Genomic DNA, 21534 nt, shown 5'->3' with positions numbered 1-21534 from the left:
GCATTTCTTATTTTCTTGCATGAGTATGGAGGACAATGTATAGGTTGATGCATAGGAATATAAAATATTTTTTTTTGGTATAATCTAGGTGAGCTAGGACAAATGCATGAGCTATAATAGTTTTGATCTCATTAATGCCTTTCTTCTAGAGTTACTCCATTTAAAATTATGACTATACTTCATCATGTCAATTATACATTTTGTAATTTCAGAGAAATCAAGAACTAAATTCTTAAGAAATTTACCTGACCAAAGAATGATTTCACTCCTATTTTTCTTAATGGTAGGTTAAGCTATTGTATAGATTTGACACATTCAGGGTCAATTTTGATGCCTTCCTAAAACACTATGTGGCCCAAAAACTTCACCTCTATTATAGAGAAGACAAACTTCTTATGGTTGTGCAAGATTCTATGTTCCCTACATCTTTTCAGCACTTTCTCTAAATCTCTCAAATGATCTTCTCTTGTTTTAGAGAAAATTGTCAAGTCATTTAGGTAGAAAACAATAATTTTGTCCTTCAAATTTGCAAAGGATGAATTCATGGCTCTTTGAAAGGTGGCTCCAAAATTAATTATCCTAAAGGGAATTCTATTGTAAGAAAAAGTTCCCCAAGGAGTGATAAATGTTGTTTTAAACTAATCATCTAGGTGTATTTCAATCTGATTGAAGCTGTAGAAACCATCCAACATGGACATAATTTTAGAACCTACCGTTGTAGGCAACAACTGATCCATGTTGGGGATAGCATAGTTGTCTTTGAGAGATGCTTGATTTAGATTTCTAAAATCAACACAAATTTTGATCTCCCCATATTTTTTCCTGATAGGGATAAAATTAGCTATCCATGTTGAATGTTATATGGGGTATATAATATCAACTTCTAACATTTTTATAGAGTTCTCTAAATATGGCATCTGAAATCATTGGGTTGTAGTTACATTTCTTTTACATAAATGAAACTACATCTAGCTTAATGGGAATTTTATTCTTAAACTCACCATCCCTAAAGGTTTTCAAATCTTCATAACCCCATGGAAAAACATCTTGATATTCAAAAATTAGTGCTTTAGCTCTAATTATTTCTTTGGTTGAACAACAACTACCGATGTTGATTATTTTAGGCTTAAGTTCAGTGCCTAGATTGATTCCCTCATAATCATCTAAAGTTCCACCTTTCCTATCTCTTTCTCTCCTGATATTCTATTAAAAAATATTTCTAAAGAGATTAAGTGTCTAGGTATTTTGTTACCTTTTAGTTTCTCAGCACCTAGCTCCAAGTCTTTCTTATTGTCAAGAGAAAACTCTTGGCAGGGCCTAACATATAAGGAAACTTGCAACAAAGAATTTAACTATTTCCACATAACCCATAATAGATCTAAAATAAATATGGAATTAATAATATACATGCAAGAGAATAGACAACATACCACAAAAAATGTGACACAAGATATACCTTGGGAAACCCTCATTGAATGAAAAACTCACGCTCCAAAAGCATCCATCATCATGTATTATTAAGCAAAAACACCATTGTAATACAACCATGGAAGCCTTCAAATCCATAGACACAACCAAAAAATCCATGTGAACAAGCATAAATCCACACATCCCATGCCATGCTTCCAACCTTCACAAATGCTCCCTTGGATAATCTATCAAGCCTTGCCCCACTCGACTCTTGCCTTTTTCCCTTCCATCTTCTCCCTAGAATAACTACCCTTGTGGATACTTATATAGAGCAAGTCCCACAAAACCACCAAGTGGTATTACATAAACCATGTGCTAAAATAATATGCTACCTAACCCATTGACCCTACATTTAATGTTAGAATTTTAATTATTTTCCCCAATATTAAATTATTACATGAAATATTATCACAATGTTACAATACAACTCATCAAGTATATCCCATTGGAATCTTTATATGTTGCATGTCCACTTAGGTGCAACATTACATAATAAAATAATATAATATAATGTAACAATATTATGCAATGCGTGCAATTCCCATTATCTCAACAATCTCCCACTCATTGTATACATTACATAGGGTTAATCTATAGCCACAGAATGAACAAGGGAATAATTCTTCCTAACACATCAACCAACATGGATCAAAGTACATGAAGTGCTCCATCCTAGTGCCCACAACAAAATCAAAGTATCTAGCATCTCACACATGAATGAAGCCACCTCTTATTATGCTACTTCCACTAGACATACATAGAAGCCATCCAAAGAGAAAGCCACCCAACATGTCACATTAGAAGATCATAAAATCCTATACTAACTGAAATTTCAAACACAAAAAATCCTAATCAAAAGGTAATCACATGTATCCATAGTTTTCAAAATATCCATAGCTGAAATAACACCCACAGCAAGTGCCAAACCCATCCAACTATCCATACCTCCAAAGGTATACCAAGTGAATCTCACATCATCAACATATCCAATCTATAACTTGAAATCACAAGCCTTAAGAGAAATACCTGCCACATATATACCAAGAAGCTCCCACTACAAAAGATAATGTCAAATATATAACCAATCCACTCACAATATCTCAAAGAAGTGAATCCATATAATCTCAAGGACATCCACAATACATAAACTGATATCTTGCAAGAACAGCTCTCATAAGAAATCTCCAATGCTCTCCCAAGATCTCCACAAACAATATCGGAAAGAGATAAATTAATAACCAAGTCATCTCTTACATGACATATATGAAAACAAACTAGTGATCCCAATCTCTAACCAATCTCAAATCTAATGTAAGAAAACTAAACATACAAGAAGATAACCAAGAATAAAGACAAACCATGCAAATCATAACTTGTATCATGTCCTTCTACATACACCTCTAGATGTAAATTGTGCAAGTATGATCTCCTCCATAAAACCCCAACCAAGAAGCCTCACCAACACCCAAACCATACCATATAACTAATCATGGATGTAAGCCTCTCATAAGAAGATCAAACTCATAAACCATTCCTAATCCAAGGAATATACCCAATATAAGATCATCTCCCAAACTCAACTAGCATAAAAAAAATATATGCACAAGGAGATAACTAATGCTAAACCATCTCTCAAATGAACCCTCCAAAAATAACTCATGTATCATAGCTCAAGATCCATATCCATGAAAAACAAGCATAGACATAGTGCACCTGAGAGAAGCAATGGGCTATAACTCTTAAGTAGAAATGGTCAAGTAGACAAAGAGTAGCAAATGAGAATGTTCATCAAGATCCAAATCTCCAACCAAGATGCATCTAAAAAAAATCTCCTCTCAAGTGAATGTCCCTTGGACTTCTTGTTAAAACCATCAACCATCCCAACAAATGCTTCTTTAATCCAAGAGAAATCATCATCACCACTATCTCTAAGTATCCATGAGAACCTATAACCAATCAATCCATTCCAACTCCAAATGAAACATAGTAATATCATGAAGTATTAGCTTATGATCAATGTACTTAATACCAAGAAACTAAACTAAGATCAATGTCAAAGTTCCAACCATGGCCTTAGGAACATAAATATGACAACATGATCTAATCATCTCAACCAAAGAGATAACATAGTCCATATGAACATACTATAACATGTCAAAAATTTGAACGTGTATCAAGAGTATACCATGGAATAAAATAAAACCATCCTAACTCCAAGGATGACATGTAAAATGAAAACATAAAACACACCTTTACCAAGAACTCTATTAGTCTTCAAGATGCAACCATCTCCACACATAATGAAGAAAAACCATCTCCACATACCATGAAGAATCATCTCCACACACCATGAAAATAACCAAGAATCCCATGAGTCCTCAAGATCTAACCATATTCACACACCATGAAGATAACCAAGTATACCATGAAAATATCAAAGATGCTTCTGCAGTAATAGGATCTAAGACAAACCTCCAACATTTTCAAACACTCAATAAATATATGTCAATGCCAAGAACTCCCCCTCAACTATGGTACCGAGTCACCCATGGCATCATAACATCCATCTCCTACATGAAGATCCTCTAGATCTATACACACAACCAAAGTGTCAATACCAAGTGAAACCAAGAAGATATAGATCAAATGAGGAACTAATCCTACATTGTCACCTCATCACTGTCACAAGCTCCCACTAAATCGTATATCCAAGATATGTATGACATCATGATAATAGCCCATCTTGTAAACATGAGAATCAACCAAGACATCAAACCATCAAATAACTCAAAGTGCACACATGGGCTCCTAAAAAAGAAAAAAAATAACCATGATCCTCAACCAAGAAGATATACCACCATAACCAAATTAGGAATCGAAACCAATGAACATCAAGAATGTACCTATATATCCAACTATGTCATGTTAAAATAAATGGAATCATGATCACATCCATGAACCAAGCATTTGACTCTCAATATGTCTAACCTATCAACATAAAATAGTCAACCACAATCCTCCACAATGACTATACCTGGTAACAACATATCATCCATTCTATATAAAGAAAAAAATTAGAAAATCATGTGACTTAGGGCATAGAAAATCCAAATCCAAGCCACCAATATGAATATGCATTAATAATTGTAAGAATTTTCCTTAGAGAAAAATTCACCCAAGATCAAGGAGCAAAAACACAAGCACAATAGTAGACCAAGAGTATGATCAATAATAGAATGCTCACTATTGTGTCAGAAGTATGTAAGCATATACATGCACACTAGGAGAGCCTCTATATAAAGGCCTCTAAGATGCATCTAGAATGTGTCTAGAATGTACTAGGAGATAAGCATGAAAACTAAGCACATATCCTCTAAGATAAGAGGATAAGCATGATGAGGTGTCACATATGTGTAGATGATGTAGACACCATGTGCTTATAATAATGTGCTAACTCCTAATTATAGACACCATGTGCATAATTAGAGTGGTAACTCCTATGTTGTCAACATGACAACTCATAAGAGTATGCATACTCCTAGGTGACTAATAAATAAACAATAAAATATGCATTAACCTAAGTAAATGTAAGTAAATGTAAATAGTAAATACTTATTTACACCAACACCCCCCTTGAAGTGAAACTTAAAGGAATGCACTTAAGCTTACATAAACTAGGATGAAATGCATGATGGATCTTGGCTACTAGGCCATGTTAGGTACCCATTTACATAATGAAAAATGCAATCTCTCATAAAATGGAGAAAGAGGGAAAACCTCATGGGAAAAACCCTCCCCCAAAAAGAGAGATTATAAGATGTATGGATGGATGGAGTAATCAAGACCCCCCCCATTACGACATACATCAAGTATATACAATAGAGAATTAGGAGAAGGAAAAAACCCCATAAGAGGAAAAAGTCCCCCCCCCTAAATGTAGTGTCCTAATCAGTGATAGCTACTCCAATGTAGAAGTTGATCCATGAGCGCTAAATAATGTTCCTCCCCTTTAAAAGAAATAATGGCACAGGTATAGTTGAGATTCTTCCTCTGTGTGTGAAAAGAATCTTGATGATGAACAGTGTATCTGAAACCTGCTCAACTATCCCTATCAAGGATGAATGTAGAACCTATCCCAAAGAACAATTTGTCTCCTCAGATGATAAAGAAACCTTCTATAACTGTTGTTAATAAGTATCCATAATTACTTCAACCTGTGAAGATTGATCATGTAGAGAATGGATAGGACGGTTAGAGTGAACCCTAATAACAATTGTAGAAGGATCATCTTCAGTAAAGAGAAGTGGTATATCATCAAAGAAGTCTCCCAAATTTTTTATGTGTGACTCCACAAAAAAACCTAAAATGTCTACCAAGAAGTCATCCACAGGAGCTGAAACTAGAAGATTAGATGTACCTTCATGTGCTAGACCTATCACTATGGTAATACATACATGTGGAAGATGCTAGTGTTGTGACCTCTCACTGCAACTATCTTTCCTTCATGTTGATTTCTTGATATGTCTTGATAGGGCTATTGAAATGAAGAAGTTGGCTTACCCATTTGACTTTTCATGGCAATCATCTCGTTTGACATCTTTTGAAGCATTTCTTCTATGTCATTGGTAGTGTCAGTAATATAGCTTATGGAAGCTCCACTATAAATCTCTTTCATCCATTTCTTGGCTGCTATCAAACCATCTTCTAGTTCTATGGCCAGAATTTGAGCATCTCGAAGATTTTCCACCTATTCTCATCTGATTTGAAAACTAATATCTGGAGGCATGGAAGTAATGAAGAACATCTTCTGATTATCCACAGTTGGCCTACTTTTAGTAGGAATTTTATTAAGAAATTTATTTAAACTTGTAATGAAATCCCTCCTGGGAATATTTAGTTCCTTCTTGATATGAGTAAGCTAAGACAACAACCTATGCTCATCTTATGTAATTTTATAGTGGGCCTCAAATCAATTTTAGATGTCATTCTAGGTTATGATGCATCCAACAAGAAGATGTTGGAAACAATCAGCTACATTTTCAACTAGTGTTTCAACAAACATCCTTACGAATGCATATTCATGTTGAGGGGAGACAACACTATAGGCTGCAAAGAAAGTAGCAATATGTTCATTTGTAGAAAACTTCCCATCACCATTGAACTTGGGAAAATTCTTTCAAGAGGCTCTTGGTAAATCATTATTAGCATCAAGGCATAAAGGATGAATAACATTACCCCATGATACTACCATTGATGCATTAAGATTAATTGGTACTGGCTAGAAAGTAACAGTATTTGGTGTTGTCACTCTATGTAAGGTGAGAGCATTACTCAATGATAGAGTTTATGTTTTAAAAATAGGTGGGGAAGAGGATTGGTTATGTCTCTAGGAAGCAAGATAGGGTGGAAAAAAAGCTCCATAGATACCTTCTAACATTGGATCTCTTGAGAAAGCTCTTCTTCTTCTTAGGGGGTCTTCTAATATGGGAAAATCAGCTTTCCTAAACTCCTCAAACACTATATATGTTTGACCATGATTACAAATGCTCCCGGTATACTTGGGATCCATGATGAACTTAGTCTATTCACAAAAGGTGTGCCTTTAGGCTTGCCTCAACCTTTTTTTTTTCTGAAGTACACCTTCCCAATACTCAACATTGGCTACTTCTCATTATATTACAAAGATGACTCTTCTATACTCATTTAGGAATTTTTAACTTCTCCATATGAGTGTATTCAACAATTTGATTATGTCTTCTTCTTCATCTTCAAAGTCAATTTTTGGTTGAATCATTGGAATTTAACCTTCATGATGTAACACCATTTTTCCTCATGAGTCAATAGGCACAACTCAATAAATATGTTGGTACCCAGTTTAGATTTATTCCAATGAAGTTATAGATAGACTTACTGGGAATACTTTATGCAATGAGAAACATGCATGTGAGTTTATCTTTCATATAACTTTCAAGACTGGGAAATATAAAATTTAGAAATTTTGTAAAGTTCCACAGTAGAGTCACCAAAAATTGTTGGTTAACAATCTCTCTTCCTTGGTTTAGTTTATACCCTAACTCTTCAACGTGCCCATTTTGATGAAAGGAAAATTAGTTAACAACATAATGGGTTAATGTAGGTGTTTTATCAAAAACCCCTAGATTGAAAAGGTAAAACTCCCTTGTATGCAAATATTTGTAATGAATGTTTCTTTTAGTGGATCAATGGGATTTAGGGGTGTGCTCTTAACTAGAGAGAAAAAAACATATGACTAGATTGTCCAATCTTTTAAACAATCTAGGAAAATTTCAGATGATGACTCACAAAGCTCCACAACTATGAATGCACACGAGTCATTTTCAGTTTTTCCATCTCCTAAATACAATCTATTGTACTTACTAAATGTAAGAGGCAATAATAGAACAATAACTAGCAATGCATGTTGCATAAGAAAAGAGAATGAGTAACTAAGAAATGCCCATATTACACAAGTTAATGAGGTTTCACAATAACCATTTGTTTCTAACTCAGTATTTACATTAATCAAATCCTAAAATTCCCATAGAGCCATGGAAATGCACATGAACTAACTTGTATAGAATAGAGGAAATGAGATAAAACTACAAATAAGGGAAATAAAGCTTATAACCACTGATAAGAAAGAAAAAAAGCCAAGTTCATTCATTATCCCATAGTTTTCATTAACAACAAACTTCATTCCAACCACCATGTAGGAACTAAATCTAGACAAGCATGAATGACAAAATCAAAACATGGATCTAGAGTCTCACGTAGTAGTCCCAACTATAGGAGTTTTCCCACATTAAAAAATAAATCTGATCTTATTTACCTCTAAAAAATTAACATTTATAGGCCCTTTTAGAATTGGCCAATCACATTAAATGATTACTCCTTTAGAGAACCCTTGAGCATTCTAAAAATAGGATTGACTAGATCTATCATCCCTAACAAAAATTTAGCTTATGAAGAGAATACCAAGTATCGCTATAGTATTAGAAAATTAAAGAGAGAGAAGAGTTAACACTTGTCATATTTTGCAAGAAGAATGTAATCCTTTGTCAAAGCATTGATTTTTCTTTGTAGTTATAGCCTTGGATATGTATGCTTTCATTGCATCAATTACACTTTTCAGCTCATAGAAAATTGGAATTCAAATGTTGTTAGCTCCAATTATCCAATAATCATGAATTTGTGTCAATTATTCAACTCTAGAGATATTTTATTGGAGCTTCTTTGTTGTACACTTCATAACACAATCCATTGTTGAGAGTTCCAAAATCCTTGCCACCTAGAAAATTGATGGATCGGTAGCCTCTTCAATGAATGCTAGAATGTTTATCTTCATTTGTTCAATGTCTACCAACTAACCATTATTGATGACATATGATTTAGTGTGCATAGACTTTAAATGTTCAAATATCTTGTCCATTACTTTCTTCACTAAATTGTATACCTCCTTTACCACATGCTCAGACTTAAATGGGCTCTCAATTTTCAATTCAAGTGATTTCTTCCAATGAATAAATGCTTCTTGGTCTATCTTGAGTATCCTATGGGTCACAACAACATTATTTTTCATGGTGATCACCTCTTGCAATAGGGACAATTTCTCCATTAGGCTCTCTAATGCTTAATACATTAAATTCTAGTTGTTTGATACTACTTCTCTCATTTTGTTAGTGTCTAATAGTAGATTCCCAAGGTTATCAATGAGAGGGAGGCCTTGGACCTTTATTTCATCAATCTAGGTAAGACCAATTTGACCAAATTTCCTCTCCTACTATAAATTAAGTAGAAATTTCTTGTTCTCCTCTACACTTGTGTTGAATGTGCTTGTTGAGGTACTTCCAAGTGTAGCTTTTATGTAATTCATCAACTCCTTATTTGAGGCTTTAAGTACCTCTTTTTTGGACCTTAAATCCTCCAAGCTATCCTCAACCTTCACATTTGTTGATTTCTAGATGTTGACCATAGACTTGTGGATTGGAATTCCTATGTTAACCGATCTAATCTAAAAATCATTGGGAGTTAGTTCATGAAATTTTCCCTCCTTATAAGGTTCTACAATTTCCACTAGCATGTGACTAGTAGAAGAATTTATGGTCAATACTTCTATAATCTTCTACTTTTTCACCTTCTTTGATGTTGGTCGAGCTAAAGTTTCTCGTATAATAAGATCCTTAGATGGAGCACTTCCTCACGTCTTCTCTTTTTCTAATCAATAGTCTCTTCCATCCAAGATTCAGTTGAAAGGAGATTGACTGTTGACTAGAAAGCTATAGGACCAAACAACTTCCTTGCAATTGGAGGTGTCATCTTTCTTTGGCAAGAAAAAGGAAAATAAGTTTCCTTAGTAATAGAGAGGGCCAAGGTATCACCTTACTGAAATACCTCCTATTCTTGGCCATCCATAGGGTTTTTTTCACCATCAAGGTTGATGACTAACATAGGGGAGGAGACCTTGGCTATTGGTTTCTCTTTCTCCTTTTATTTGACTTTATCATTCTCTTCTTATCCAACCTTTTTGATTTCTGGTAGAGATCCTCCTACATAGGTTGAAGTGATGTGAACATTCTTCTTAGGAGGTTGGTCTCCTCCTCCACTAATAGATTGTGTTGATTTGGCTAATGTTGATCTAGCTATAGTAGTGGATGTAGCAGTAGAAGATTGGGTTGTCCCAAAAGCTACTCTACTAGAAGAACTTGTAGTTCTAGTTCTCTTCTTCCTTGCTATGTTCCACTCTACCCATTTATCCATCCTCTTAATGATATCACCCATTAAGACTTCCATTGTGTCAATAATAGGACCTTTAGGTAGAGTTGATACTATATAAGTGTTCTTTCTTTTCTTGTAAATTGAGGGATGCATGTATGAGCCATCATCTACAAGATCACTAACATCAACAATTTCATCATACAACTTAATTTCATCTATTGTCAATCTAGGCCAATGCCTTTCTCTAGTTTGATATTCATCATAACACTTGGCTATCTTCTTCACATTGTGACATAAGGTGTTCACCTCTAGTACTTTCCTACATAATTCAACAAGAACTATGCTATCTTTGGGATGTATGGAGAGCTTCTTGGGGAATCCATCAAATGCACCAATCCTCAGGAAGGAGAAAGATGGAAATTGGATGAAAAAACATCTAAACTGGTTGATCCCTGATATAGCCTTTGGTAAAAACTTTCACTCAGGGAACCCTTACATTTCTTAACAAAGCCTCATTTTGAAGACATCATTTACCTTTACATATTCATGAAAACTCCTCTTTAATTCCAGATGAGGATAGAATTCATACACCTTGGTTTTTTCATAAAATTCCTCAATACTTGGAAGAATAGGCTAGAGATTGTTGGCACTCAAAGTTGTAGCCCAAATTTTGAGCAATTTTGAGAAACCGAACCCTATAAATTCTTTTTTGATGCACATGTACCCGGCTATCAAGTTAAGGCCTAAGAGGTGTTTAATGCTTCTAGCACCTTCCATTTAGCCTGTCAAAGTGTTCCATAAAGTTAAATTTCTATTCTGAGCCATTTCGTAAAGTCTTGTTTTGAGCAAATGTCAATTCTGCATTTTCACTTGTTTCAAATAGTGTTAGGAGGCTATGTTTGCAAATGAATATCTCGCACCCAAAAATGTTTTGTAACTTTTTTCTTTGGGAGTGTCTAGTGTCCATACCTAAGAACCTATGTTTCAAATTTTGAGTTGTTTCGAGTCCATTTGACTAGGTTTTGAATCCCTCAATGTTGGCCAGTTACTATTTTCGTGCTTTTGCAATTAATTCTGAATTCTGGGAGGCCCTGTTTGACGTGTTGTAACTTTTGACCAGTTGATTGAAATGCTGAAATTCCTTTTTTTTTTCATTATAAACATTAGATACTTTTCATTTTTTAAATTTTAGCTCTTGAAGAATCTGTTTGATCAATTTTCAAACGCGATTCCAAACGCAATTTCTAGCTTTTTACTGGTGTCAGCATTTGCAGATTTGTCAAGACCCCTATTTGGGACATTATAACTTGAGATCCATGATTGGTGAGACTAAATGGATTTTACCCCTATGTTGTCCTCCAAAAATACTCCAAGTGTGCCAATTTTTAAGTCTTGATGAATCCATTTGCACACTTTCCTAGGTCAATTCCAGTCGCAAAAACTATTTTCCGTCAGTGTTTCCAGTTTGCAAAATCCAAGTAACCTACTTTGACCACTCGCCATTTGTGCCCTTTTATTCATCATTAGCCCAAATCGCAGATCCCTAGTGTCCTCAAGACAAAGAACCAATGCCCCAATTTTCATTTCTCCATGTGCTCATTTGCCCAATTTTTGAAGCCGATTTCGAACTCAGTTTAGTGTTTTTTGACATGTTTTCATTCAGGTGATTTTAAGAAGGAAACTTTGACAGTGAATATCTTCTGACCACAAATCTGTCATGAGATGAGATTCAATAGGGTGCAAGTATGCAAAATAAAGAATAAGTGTGTCAAATTCCAGAGCCAGATCAAGTGATTTGGTTAGTTTTTAAGGCCAGTCAACAGACCTCCTGATGTGAATTTGACAGTCTGTAAAAAGTGGGTAAATGAGTTTTAAATGATCAATAAATGCTCAAATTCGAGTTTAATCAATATCAGATAGATCAATAAATCAGTTTGAGAACTTAGTTGTTTGGAAACAAAATTTTTTTAAGTTGGACCCACTTCTGGGCCTGACCAATTTCATCTGATTGCATAGATACGAGCCTATAATTAGAGGTTTTTTTAAAGGGGTAATGTTATAATTTTTTGAGTCATCGTACAATGTGCAATATGCATATAGAATTTTAACTCCTTTTGAAAGTAAGGGACCAGTTTATGGTGGAGATTAGAAAGCTCCAAGATTATAGGCCATGCAAAAGGCATATTTCCTTTCCACCACTTGTGCTAAGGTCTAAGTAGTAATAAAAAATGCCTTTCTGTCCTTATGCCAGTTGAAGTGACATCCAAATTTGTGCTATTTCAAATAATGGTGGCAAAGAGTTTAATTCAGAAAAGAGAACAATCAATATAGAGCTTTGTAAATTGTTTCAAACAATGAGATCTCACATTGCTCTAGAATGGGATGATATGCAAAGGAAAGTAGTATCGGAGCATCAGAAGTTTGTGTGGGACAAGGCAAGATGTAAAGAGAATCTAATAAATTTAGAGACACACTACAATACAAAGGAAGGGGTAGAGTTCAGGAAGAAATTTGATGTCTTACAAATAAAAAAATCTACCAAGTCATGCTATTGCTGAAGTTGATGATCTAAAAATCATATTCTGAATTTACAAAGCTTAATTCTAGTTCAAGTACTCGACATGGGACTCAAACCATCTGATTTAGAAGAATATTTTGATGAAAATTCTTTAACAAGTACTAATTTTCCTCTAATTTAGGTGTCACATACGTGGACTCTTAGCCTGAAAACATCACAAGCTATTAAGTATGAACATGGAAGTTGTTTATTAGAAACAAAGGCTCCACATTAATCAATGAGGCACGCCTTTTTAAAAAAAAAGGGAAGACCAAGAAGCCAAGAGGGATTGAGCATTCACAACATTAATGAACAGAGGAGCTCATGTGAGGAGAGCAGGGAGCAGCCATAAACTCCAGCACGCCAAGGAGAACAAGTAGCCTACAAGAGAAAAGCAATGCTAAGGAAGAGAGCCTTAATACTATTTGAAGGAGGTAGGTAGCTCATATCAAACACAAAAAAAAGAAGCTCATGGCAGTAGAAAATAGGGAACTCATGCTAAAAAAGTCAGACCACCATTTAAAGCAAAGGCAACTATCAGGGTTTGAAGATGCCATCAGAGTAAGCTCCAATTTATCTTGTGTAGATGATAGATGTATTAGTAATTTTATTAAATTTGATTTCAAGGAGGAGGATAGCTAGCTACTAGTTAGTCCATGTCGATAAAGGTAGTTAGTCCATGCCAATAAAGGTTCTTATGAATCTTTGAATTAGTTCACAAATATTTTCTTGTAGTGATCCATCATCATATTTAAAGTTTGTTGAGATGATATTGTGAATAGTTATAGTTCTTACCTCTCACCTTGTCATACTAATCAAGTCATCTCACTTCTTGACCAAATAAGAGGTTCTTAAATACAATTTTTCTTCAGCTTGTAGTTTTTACATGCTTTCTCAAACTATTAATTTAATTCAATGATTGTCAAAGTTAATATAATCTCATCTAATTTTAATTGTATAGGTTGAATATGTTATGAAAATTCCATGGAAGCGTAGAGTCCCTAGATGAGAGGCATGGAACTATATCAAAATGTTTAGATGTGACATTAATGCTTCAATGTGCATTATGGGAGTTTATGAGTAAGTCAAACATGAATGCCCACCTTTATTGATAATTTATATAGTAAGAACTCATTCAATTGTGCTTAATAAAAAATTATTTATTTCTTGACTTCACACAGAAATGTCATATTATCTAAATGGGAAAATATAATCCAAATAGAAATAATTGCTTTATTTTTTCTTTCAGAATGCCAAGTGAGAAAAGGGGGAAAATTTTAAAATTGGCAATACTAGACTTCAACATTTTGCAATGTCAACACCATGATGAGCTCAAAATTTTATCCAAGAAAGAGAATTGTGTACAATACTTAATCTTTGTTCTAATAAATTTTGAATTTGTCAAGTTTGGGAGTTCATTATGTTCCTTAAAATGCTAATGGGGTCAAATAATTTGGTATTTGGGATATGAATATATAGATGGTGGAATGAGACAAAGGTTAAGGAACTTAGTTTCTTTAGGCAATGCCATGTAGAGTTTTACTTTTTGTATGCATGTGGTCTTTATGAGAAAGAACTCTCTACAACTAGACTTTGCTTTGCTAAAGTGGGTGCACTCATTACTCTTCTTGATAATATTTTTGACACTTATGGAACCATCAATGAGCTTGTACCTTTCGCAACAGCTTTGATCAAGTATGAAAATATATTATCAAAATATATTATTGTGATAATGTATTCTTGTATATGTTGATATTAATTGTGTATATGTTATTTATTATGATTTTAGTGTTAGGTGGAATATGTCAACAATGAATCACCTTCCTGAATATATGAAAACATGTTTCCAATTCGTCCATAAAATATACATGGAAGTAGCTACAAACGCTGAGAAGATACATGTGATTCAATGTGTGCAAAAGTGGATGCCTGTAAGTTATTTCATTGAGAAAAAAAACAAGTCTATATTTTAAATATCAAAAAATATAATAGATTTTGATTTTGTTCAAAAAAAAAGTTTGTTACTATTAAACTAATGATATATTCTTGATTTCAAATTGAAGTGGAAGACTGTTATTTTTGGGCAACTTCAAGATGTAGAGTGGATTACTAACAATTATCTCCCGAGTTTGACTGAATATTTAAAAAGTTTTGTACCATCTACAACAATTCTCGTACTCTCATTATTTTCCATGCTTTTAGTTGACACATTTCTCTCTAATGATATTATTGAGAAAATTAATCAATTCCAAAGTTGTGTTGCATGGGGTTGTCGACTAGTTGATGACTCAAAAGATTTTCAGGTACATATCTACTAATATGTAAATATTGTTGATTCATTATCTATGAAGTGTACATTCTAATTAAATCTAACACAAATATTTATTTTTGAAGGACGAGAAAGCACATGGAGAGAGTGCATCATTGATAGAGTGTTATATGAAGGAAAATCCTAGAGCTACAAGGAAGCAAGCTTTAGATCATGCCAATATGCTCATTGAGTCAAATTTTGAAGAGTTGATGAAATGTCGTATATTTTATGAATATGACATATCTACTACTTGCAAGAGATTATATTTTGATATGTATAGGTCAGTAGCTTTCATTTTTAGGGATATAGATGGATTTTCAATATCTAGAAAGGGTATCAAAGATGACATAATGAAGATTCTAGTTGAACCTATATATTTTTAGAGAGTAGAAGTGAGAGGAATAATAGATTTATTAGTACCATTCATATATGTAAATGTGCATTATATTATATTTATGAAATATATTTGGGAGGTATAGAATTCTAAAGAAATGTGACAATTATGTAATCATTAATATATTGTTCTTAGTTCAAATTATTTATGTATCTCAATTAAAATATATGGAATGTATATTTTAGAAATTATTTATTATTTAATCAACCTCTATCACATTCTTTGATTAAGATTTCTGTTTGTCATTGAAGAAGCATCAAACTAATTCATGAATCTCTGTAATCTAACACAGGGTTACATATTTATATAAGAATCATAAAGACAATTTTTTTTGACACTATATTTATTTATTTGAGAAATATAAATTTACACTAGACCTCTAACTAAATTTTAAATTCTATGCATATAACAAACAAAAACAAAACATCATTTGGTTTTAATCACTATAAAATATCAAATGAAGCCATGAGGTTTTGGGACTTTTCATAGGGGATTATGGTTATATAGATAATTGTCTAGAATAATTGGCTTGGTGTGGAGCTCACCTACATAAGGAATATTGATTTGTGCAAAAAACACTTTAACAAGTTTAACAAACAATAACAATACAATATCAAAATTTGCATATGTTTTGGGTATTAAAAATTTATCATATAAGATGGTGGGAATATGAAAATTAATATCTAGGGATGTACTATTTGTTGGAAATATAAGAGGAGTAACTGAGAGGGGGGGGTTGAATCAGTTACCATAAAAATAAATCCCAAATCCCTTATATGTCAATACAATTCAAAACCAAACTCTATTGAAATTGAAAATATTGTTGTAACTCGATTAGCACTGAATTACTCGACAAACACAAGAATTATTGTTACTCGATAATCACTAAAATAAATGCTTCTTAAGATATTTAATGTGATTAATCTTAATTAAATTAGTTGTAGAATCATAAAGAAAATAACATGAACACATATGAAACTAGGATTTAACATGGAAACCAAATTTGGGAAAAACCACCAATGACAACTAGTTACTGTTTTTAACTCTTCTGAAGTGAACCATTTTAGGAGCCAATCCTGTTAAAGACTAAAAAATACATTGTTAGGTGTGCCATGTTAAAGGATTTGATTACTGTATTAGGAGTGGGCTTGTTAGATGCCTTTAGACACTTCAATCTAGAAATTCCACCTTGTTAGAGGATTTGGCAAATAGTTGTTAAGCTAACTCTATTAAGAGATTTGATAAATTGCTACAATTGTTAGGAAGTAACAATAATGCTGATGCAATTAAATTGCTGATTTCATAACTCTATTCTAGCTTGAATACTTGATCCTTATGAATTAGATAAAACTTTGTAGCTCGGTCAACTCAAGATACTTTGTTATCCTTTCAATTCGCTTCCTAGTTTATCTTTTCAATCCCATGCTTTTCTGTAGTGCCTGCCCCTAGTTCACATTTTGTTATCGTTGCTGAACTCTTTTTGAACTAGTTTTATGTTGTTGGTTAGCAACATTCTTTTGAGATTATCAGATATTGTGCTATGGATTCAGTTTATTATGTGATGAGATTACTTAGACTCTACATTTCATGTATGTATGATGATTATTTTTAGTGTTCACAATTATTGATGATGATTATTACATTGCTTTCAATTATTAATGATGATTAGTAAGATTATTTATTATCATATGTGCTTTCTTATGGATACTTACCCCATACTTGCATGTGTATGGTGTGTCTGATGTGGTTAAGAAAGGGAGTCGTAGTCACCTGCTAGTCAGGATCTACACGATGCACCACTTCTTACCATTGTTTGTTTAGTTTAGTATATATTGTGTTTGTACATCCATGGTTTTTATGCAAGTTGCAGGTACCGAGTATCGACTTCTCTGAATTGCTAGGATGAGCGTACCCTATCACATTATCTCAATGATAAGAGAGGGGAGATAAATTCTCAAGTCCAAATCTCAATCCTTTGAGCCATTTGTCCTAATTGAAAAATTAGGACAAGTATCTGAGTTGAATACCCACCGAATGTGTCGGATGACATATTTCGTGACTTTTAACCCTTTAGATTTATTTTGTATGATTTGTTCTATGATGGGTTTTCATATTTTATCTTGGAGGTCTATGGTGAATTTTCCATTAATTAAGTCTTAACAAATAGATTTAATTAATAAATTATTTATTTGAAAAAATTAATAAAATATCATGATCTTTGATATTTTGATTGTAATTAATTAAATGTGAATTATTGGAGAAAGGAATTAAATAAAAGAAAACTAAAAATTAAAATTAATAATAATTATAAAATAAGAATAAAGTAATAAATAAAATAATAATAATAAAAGTTATAAAAAAATTAAAATGAAAGTTATAAAATTTAAATAGAGATTATTTAAAAAGTAAATTGGAGTTATAAGCTTGCATGGGAATTAACATGTGTCAACAACACGGGGGTTAGTGCATCAATTAAGCACAAGGTGTCTACAATTCTACGACTCATCAAAAAAAAGAATTGGAAAAGACTCATGCTTGGTTGGTAACACCTTTCAGTGGTTTCAAGAAGCAATCCAAAGATTTTTTGAAAGCTCTTGATATTCAGGCATTCATAGAAGCTTAAATAAAAAGCTTAATGGAAGTTACAAGCTTAATGGAAGCCTCAAGCTACAAGCTAAAAAAAAATATAGAAACTTCAAAGCTTACATGCATGGGAGAAGATTCATATGCTCATATATTTTCTACTTGCTTCTATGCTCCTTCTAGCACTTCTAATGACTTGGAGGATTCGATCGGCTTAGATTCTTGGAAGAATTGCGAATGATGGAGAAGGAAGGGATTTTCTATGGACTTCTGAGGCATGACAAATTAGCATCAGTGTCTAGGTGCATTCGTGATATTCTCATATTCCCTTTGCACTAATTCTCTTCCTGTCTTCATCATATCTATTTTATGTGTCTGAATACTCTCTGTGATTGAATCTACTATTTGAAATTAGAATCTAGATATTTTATTGGGATGAGAAGAAAATTAAAAAAAAATTCTAGATCCAATTAAGGAGAAATAATTAGATTTTAATCGGGTTTGGGTTCGAATTTATATTGTGAAATTAGATAGACAAGATTTGAAATTAAAATAGAAATTCTAAGTTGAAAATTCATATGATTAGATGAAATCTTTCTATCAATTGGGTATGTGCAGGATCATGGTGTGCCAAAAAGTGGCGATCTAAAAAATATGTAGTTTTGAAATGCCTCAAAGAATTTCAAAATCTATTTCCACTTTTTTCCCACCCATCCTGATACTAAATGAAAATAATTAATACCTTTATAATCCCTACTATATCTTTCAATACCAACCTTATATGGTCATCTTTAAAACATCTTGAAAATGTGTTTTTGGCATGTTCTTATTTGTTTTTTACTTCAAGCATGTAGCTAACGACTTTTTTAAAACCAAAATTTGATGTAATGAAAAGGGTCTCTTAAGAATGTTCTTAGCTTTTCATAAATGTAAGTTTTGTCAAATTACGAGTTCAGTAAGTAATTATTACTTATTTTCTAATGGAGTTAGCTACAAAGTGCTGATTAACATACTGGTTGAAAAATAGTTATAACTTTCAAACCGTATAAGATTTATGAAATCCAAAAGATGCGTCACATTCTATGCTATGACTAGTATAAGAAAAATAAAAGAAAAACTTAATTTTGATTTTTTTTGAACTATTTTAGGTGGTCAGACACGGGAGTTTTTTAATTCTGAAAATACTATAGTAGAAAATTCATAATTAATTATTTATTTGGAATAAAAAATGCCAAAAATATGCGTCACATCCAAGCATGAGTCTACTTTTTATATCTAAAATTATATTTAAAAATATTATCATTTGATTATGATTAAGGTGGTTAGACATACACCTACTTTTTATTTTTGCCCTGAAATTTTTGTAGTATTGCATTAAAATCAAAACTTTTGACCAATCAAATAATTTTTTCTCCAAATAAGGTCTTGTAGTTTAGAAACTATATTCAATTTTCTACAAATTATTTTCTTACAACTTTTTGATATAAAGTCCAGAACCACTTTAAAATTATGTGTCAAGTTGACATAACCCTGATTTGCTAATTTTTCACTGCAACTTAAGGCCATAGTTTGGTACACAATGATCCTGCACATACCCAATTATATTTTTAGATGCATATGAACAAACCATTTTATGGTTAAATTTAGAGAACAATTATTTTAACAGAAAATTCTTAATTCATCACAAATTGACTTGTCGCTGCCCCTTGGATAGACCCGAACTCAGTTATTCATAACTTTTTATCGGGATCGAATTTATTCAATCGTTCCAGTCAAAATTGGCACAACTTGGCCCTCTCCAACATATTTAAATTTCAGCCCAATCCAACAGTTCATTAGGGAGATATGGTCGTCCTACTGAAACTATTTTATTCAAAGACAGATATTTTTCCATTTTCCATAACCAAGAGTTCTTTATCCTTAAACTTCACAAAAATAATATATCAAAGCATAGAATGAATTAAATATATTATTGAAATCTTCTCTTATTAGAATCTTATTAATATGCATTAGTTTTATATGGTTTATTATCTAATCTAATTAAATCAAATTTAATTAAGATTAATTAATAGTAGAAGAAGTGTAATAAATTACTAGTCAATCTAAGTAAATGGATGAGAGAAAATTAAAAGAAAAGAGATTTTAATATAGTTTATATAGTGGAATTTTTTATAATGTATATTGAATACTATTTAATATATATTAAACAATTTTAGAGTTGTTTAATGAAGATGATAATGTTAAGAATTTGGAGATTATTTATATTAAAATCTACAATGAGTCTTATTGGTTTGTGATAGGGATCTCTTTCAAACAACGTTTATATAGACAAAATATTATTAGAACAATTAGAAAATGGAGTCTAATGGTTGATTTTAATATTGATTAAATAATTGTAAGATGATAATTTATATTATTTAGAAACTCTGAATGATATTGGATTAAGACTGAATTATAATGTTATTGGTTAATACGTTTGAATACTTTAATGGAGTTAAGAGTTAGCCAAATATTAACTAATGAGTTTATGGAAGGATTCTATAGATCAAGTATGTATAGTTTGAGGAGTTTATTATTTATTAATATTTGTAAGGACTAGCAAACTATTAATAAATAATAGTTTAAATAGATATCAACAAATTTGATTAGAGTTAATCTAGTGGAGATTATTTATTGATTGAAGTTTGGTAAAAGATAATAAATTTTGGAGTTGGATTATAATTGATTTTTAATCAATTGATATTAATTGAGTTGATATTATAATTATGATATTAATAATTAAGTTGTGCGATAGAGTCTTATTTGAAAAGATTAATGATAATATGAATTTGTTAAGAGAATGTTGGTATTCTTTGAAAGATGACGAATATGGTCATTTAAGATTTTCAATAATTATTATTGAATTATTAATATAATCTTTTGAGTATTGAATTATAGTTAACTTTTATCTTATAGAATTCTAGTTGGTTATTAGTCAACCGATATTAATTGGAACATTGCTATGGTTATGTAATTATTAATTAAATCAATTAATGAGAGTTAATTAAATTTAATTAACAATTAAGTTAAGTAATGAAGATTTAATTGATATAATTCTTTTAATAAGATTGTAGAAATATTGATATCAAGTTGATAGGTCTTATTCTTATGACTTGAATGATGACCTTAGATATTTAATGGTGAAGACTTAGTAATATTTAATTAAGGACTATTAGAATATGGACCTATGTTAGTTGATTGATGCAATTGATCATTTTAATAAAGTTATAATCTCTTATTCGAAGAATGATAATTGGTCCTCTTATAATATAACGAATAATGATCTTAAAAAAGTTGAAAGGTTAATCAATTAGAATATGGATCATGGTTAAATATAAATGACAATTTAATTAAAGTCAATGATGATCATTTTAGTGAATATTTATCCTTAAGTTATTCTTAGAATAATGCTATCAGAGAACAAATGGGTTGACTTGTAGGTCAAAC

The 21534-nt window shown here is 32.1% G+C and overlaps 1 pseudogene; it reads left to right on the top strand.

Annotated features, from left to right (window-relative positions):
- Positions 1-15454, top strand: part of LOC149541535 (sesquiterpene synthase Cad-like) — a 129235-nt pseudogene extending 113781 nt beyond the window's left edge.
- Positions 15455-21534: the final 6080 nt, after the last annotated feature.

Source organism: Cupressus sempervirens, chromosome 8, assembly GCF_028749045.1.
Source record: "Cupressus sempervirens isolate cs-2001-9-10 chromosome 8, ASM2874904v1, whole genome shotgun sequence".
Taxonomy (NCBI): domain Eukaryota; kingdom Viridiplantae; phylum Streptophyta; class Pinopsida; order Cupressales; family Cupressaceae; genus Cupressus; species Cupressus sempervirens.
The sequence above is the reverse complement of the archived record's forward strand: the minus strand, read 5'-3'. Positions and strand labels throughout refer to the sequence as shown.